Below are 5751 nucleotides of genomic sequence, written 5' to 3'. Positions count from 1 at the left end.
TGGTGTCCACAGTGCTGGGTGATTAGTTGAGAAAGGGGCTGGACAGACGGAAGTTCATTGGAAAGCTGCCTATGAAACAGCTGCTCTAGGGCTTTCCTCTCCTACTCCTCATCATCCCTCTCCCAGCCCCTAGTTATTCCACTAACAGCTACCAACATCCTGGTGTTTTCTCCTGAGCAAAAACCAGAAGACATTACACTAAACATATTTTGCAGACTGTGGAGAACTAAGGCTCCCACTGTTAGCATAGACATCAAAGAATAAAACTCTTTATTCTACAATTTTGAGAGTAAATAATCTAATGGCTAGTTCTCTCTCTCTGCTGAATTCATGCTGGTTATCAAACCCTGCCGACGCATATGGCATTTCCCCATCTTCTTAGTAAGAGGAGAGATTTAACAAGAGCACAAATCCTGACACTCCACGTTAGGGCTGGTTATGGGAGAATACTAGCATTAATAACACTATTCCTATTCTTACGTGGATATTAAAGGGTCACCAACAGAATGAGAAATACCTGTATAAGCCAACCAAAGAAAGAAAACACAATTGACAGGGAAGGAAGGAGACATTTGATAGTAAATAGAAGACAACTAAAAAAAAATCCTAATTACTACCATCAAAGGGAAGAATGCTATGAAAACCAACAAAGACGCAATGGAGATGATCAAAACATTCAGAACCCAGTTTTTAAAAATACCAGTAAAATAGTAAAAACTCTAAAAAGTTTGATCAAGAGAAACATAGGCATGGCAAAAAAATTTTAAATACACATATGCGCATAAATATACATACGCTTTGGAAATGAAAAAGAGTGGGTCCATCTCATAAAAACTAGCAAATGAAAGGAATGAGAAAATGTAAGTGTGCTAATATTTTCATCTGACATAATAGAATGCCAAGTGATAATGTGGAAAGTAAATGGAACATGAAGTAATAATAGAGGTTTGATTATACAAGACCTCAGACAAACTATATAAATGAGGAAGAAGAGGAAAGAAAAAGGAGGTGAGACATAAGTTAAAGTATCACCTTACATAGCAGGAGGGTTTTATCTAAATTAGGAAATAGTAGTTTAAGCTTACACTTTTAAATTACTGAAATAACCATCAAAGATTAAAATGGGAGAGTAGGGTTGGCGTCGGTGGGAAGAAGATGATGAAAGAACAACTGTTTATTATAAGTCCTCTTGTACTATTTTTTTCACCCTGACATTTAAATACTTTAAAAACTAAAGTAAAAATGCTATTTAATCAGATAGATTTAAAACAATAAAGTCAGTTAAACTGGTTACATTTAACATGGTTTGACAAAGTACCTACTAATCTGACAATTATCAGACTGATTTTGTCATTAAAGAAGCAAAATAATCACATTCATAGACTGTGTAGCCATAGCTCAAAGCTGTGTCTTTATCGTACATTGTGTAGTCTAATGAATATTTGCTGGTGTTTAGAGGATACTTTTTGTTGCATTTCACTTAAAACATGTTATTAAAATAGAAATGCTTGTTTATTGTAGAAACTAAAAGGAAAAAAGAACAATAGAAGTTGCTTCTAATCCAATGGCTGGTCCTTTTAAATTACTGTCGTGCTGTAATACAATTATTTTTCTGAGGAAGGATTCTCAGGAGGGAATTTGACATTTTATAGTACTCTGTGTATAAGCTCACATATTATTTAAAATAAAATTTATAATTTAGATGTATAAGTCATTCCAGCTCTTAAGTTTTCAGTTATTGAATAATTTAGCCTTTTTTTTTTTTTTTTGCTATGCAGTTTCAGAAGAGAAATATTAACTACAGCAATAGTTACACAGGAGACCTAATAAGAAAAGAAGGGAAGTATTTTTTTTTAAATGATAAATGCATGTTATTTCCATTTGACATATATGGCTTTATTTGTTCATTTAAAAGTATAATTTCATTTTTTTCCTTGAATTTACAAAATAAACATTAGGGAAAAATTGAAATTTAGTCTGATTCTTTGGCATTCTACTGTTAGATCATATGCCAGTTTAATAGGCCTGTGAACAATTAACAGATACATCACTGGAAATGAAAACAAAGCAATCATCATCGCAATGATATAATTTTTCCTAATTTTTCAGTGTCGATTGAGTTAGTATTTGCAATAGACCTCTTTGTCATCCTAATACTCTTCTATGAAGATTTGCTGTTTTTGACCATATCACTTGATTTCCAGATCATCTGGATTTTTAAATCCATGAAATTCCATAAATCATGAATTGTAAGACAAGCACACTGCTGAATGCTGAAGATACAAATGTACAAAAACAGAGTATTTTTCCTCAGTTAAAAGAAAAGCATAAATATAAATTAATGTAGAAGTGTCTAAATAAAATTCATATATGTTCTTAGGAGAGAGGGTTTACTGAAACCTGGTTCCCTACGAAAGCTTCTTATAAGATGTTGGGAAGCAGAATGAAAAGTAGATTAGGAGAACATGCTTGGAAGAGAGAAGAGTAAGCGGCACAAGGTAGTGAGAAGGCAGATGTAACTTCTTTATATTTGTGCCTCTCAGAATTTTATGGAAATATGAATCCCGTGGGCATCTGGTTAACCTGCGGGCTTGAGTCCACCAGTGTGTGGGCGATCTGAGATTCTGTGTATGAAACAAGCTCCCATGAGAGGCCTGTGCTGCTGGTCAAGGACCACGATTGGTTTAGTCAGGCCGATTCCACAGAGATTCAAAGCAAATGTTTTGAACTGTGTGCGTATTCACTGAAGCAACGGAGAAGGTCACGTGTAGGAAAATGATTCAGGGAAAAAGCTCTTCCTCTCTCTGGGCTCTCCAGCTTCTCAGTTGTTTGCACTTACCTTCCCTAACTGACTTCCAGGGAGCAGGTTCTGCTTAGGTCCTTAAGTCCTCCTTATACACTGATGCTTGCCTTTGCCCTACCACTCACGTTTCAAAAAGTGATTCTGCCAGTTTCCAGGAAACTGTGGCTTGTTTATTTTATAAGCATTTGCTTGTTTCACCTCTTGTACTAAAATAGGCATCACTCTCCTCAACTAGTTTCAGTGCTGTTGTTTTAACTGAGCAGAACACTTCAACTTGATGGTTAATACAGCTTTTACTCTGGCTACTTCCAACCAGTCTATATGTATTGCCTGTAACCCAGACCTGAAAATATGTGATCCAATATAGGTGGTCAATTAGTTACATGTTAAACACATTTGATGGGGTATTTCTTGATATGGTATCTAACCATTGACTTTACCAGTTATGTCTTAGTGCGTAAGAAAATGATTACCTTTGAAATATTTAAAATGTAGGTTTTATTGCTCTGCATTCAGAATGTAGATTTTCTTGCTCTGCATTCAAAAATTTATATTCAGTACCTCTGGCGTAAGACTGAAGAAACTGCATTTTTAATTAGCACCTAGATGAGTCTGATTTTGTGTGAACCTCTCCTAGGGAGTTACCATTCTCTTGCAACACCAGGACATCAGGACAGTTGATGAGCATGAATAGAGATATCTGACAACCTCTCTGCAGATAGTGATTCTTGAAAATGGGATGTTATCAATTTGAACCAATTGGAAGGACTATAATTGAGATTGCATTAATGATCTGACCATAAACCTAATGAGTTATTTTGTTATTAACAAAGAAAGAAAGGAAGAAATTGACCTTCAAATTGGGTTCATTTTGGACTGTAAGGTAGAATGTCATTCAACTAAATGCTCATTATACCTGATCCTTAGATGAAAGGTAGTTTTTCCCCAAAAGATATGAAAAAATGTTATGTTAATTTCACATGTTCAGCAATGGATAATGCTGTCAAAAATGTCTCTGGATTAGGAAACTAACTAATGTGTACACTAGAAATATTGCAAATAAGAGATAATTGCCATTGGGAATTTGCATGAACCTGAATCTTAAATAGTCCTTGTGCTAAAGCTGGTCTCTAAAAATAGAAATTTGAGAACAGAGAATAGGACCTCCATGAGGTATTATACTAAAGTAAACTAATCAGTCATTAATTTTAGAAATATGGATCAAAGATAAATCCTTTATTAGAGCAATATTGAATATGGCAACTTTACGTCACTGTGTTATCAATCACCAATTCCTCTGTAAGGGGCCATTACCCAACTTAATGACCATTTACCCAGTTTAAAACTATAATTAAGAATTTTCAAGTATAGTCAATCTATGACTACATTTTTATACATTATAATGTCTAGTGATAAATTTCAAGTTTTAAAAAATATTAAACTTTCATTAAATGAGAAATTATTGTCCTTACTCTGAGTATAGTGCAGAACGAGATGAGTAACTAGTATAAGATTTAAACAAAAAATAACATTTTTCTCCCTCCAAGTCTACTTTAGAGCTATGTTTTTCTTGTATTGAGTCCTGCAGATCAATAATATACAAATTCCAAAGTGATTGTGAAATGTATTTCATATTCTAGTTAGTTAATGATCCAATGAGAAATTTAATGATGGGGTTTTGTTCATTTATTTATTTTCAGAATTTTAGAAAGAAACTATTTTTAAGATAATAAAAAAATGTTCCTATGGAGAATATGACATAAAGTATAACAAATGACATTTAACCACTTTTTAAAATACTGGGAATGCTTAATAACTACAGAAGTCAAAATTTCCCCTTTGAATTTAAATAAAATTACCAGAATGTTCCATTTGGTTATAATGTAGACTTAAGAAAATTACTGTCACTCTGAGGTACAGGAACTTTGCAGTAAAGTGATCACCAGGGAAAGAATTGCTCAGTGGGTTTCAAGGAGCTGCAAGTCAGTAAAGCAGGGCAATAAGACAATTGGAAATAAGAATAATAATACCAGTAGCTAAATGCACTGCCATTAATGTGCCCAGCATATAATAGAATATTTAGTAACATCTATAGATGAGCTCTTCTCTGTATATAATTCTTCATCTAATTTCCCAACAACCCTATTATTATCCCCATTTTACAGATTAGAAAACTAGAGCCCCAAAACATTACATACCTTTCCCAGTTCAACTGCTAATCTGTGATAGAAGCAGGTGTTGACTTCAGATCCATCTGATATGAAAAGTTTATGCTCCTAATCACTATTAGGGAATAGAGAAAATTTGTGAAGTCTGACTACTTTTGAACATCCCTAAATCTTTCATAAAAACATGTAAAATTGGTAGTCAAAATACCACTCTTCAATATTCATGATCAGGTAGTATTTCTTATGTATTGGATTAGACGACTGTTTATTTGGTGGTGGGTGAGGTGGGTTTTTGTTGGTCTTTATCCCAAATAGATTAGATAGACAGATATTTAACTAGTAGAATCACACACTGTATACAAGACATTCACATTCTGGGAGGCACATGCAAACTGAGGCAAATTACAGGAATCAAATTTACATATGCCGTCCATTGCTTGCTCTGAGGTTGAATGCTTTTTAAGGGCTTTATCAGAAGAACTCATCAGCACTAAGTAACTACTTTCCTTCTCTTGCCTATACTCTCTAAGTCCTTTCGTTCCATTGGCATACATTTTATGCACCTATGAAACACTTCTACTGAACTCTTTATTGGAAGCACGATACAAAGCACTATGAATAAGAACATAGGAGAAAAATTTCCTCCTGAGGCAGGGATCTAATTTAGCCAGCATTTGTTTGTAAAAAGCTCAACAATACATTAACCACCATCTACAGTCTGAGTACTGTAGGTACTGGTGATGTAGGTAGACCGTCCCTACTTTAAGGGGGACTTAGTGC

The sequence above is a fragment of the Orcinus orca genome, chromosome 7, assembly GCF_937001465.1.
Source record: "Orcinus orca chromosome 7, mOrcOrc1.1, whole genome shotgun sequence".
Taxonomy (NCBI): Eukaryota; Metazoa; Chordata; class Mammalia; order Artiodactyla; family Delphinidae; genus Orcinus; species Orcinus orca.
Note: the sequence above shows the minus strand (reverse complement) of the source record.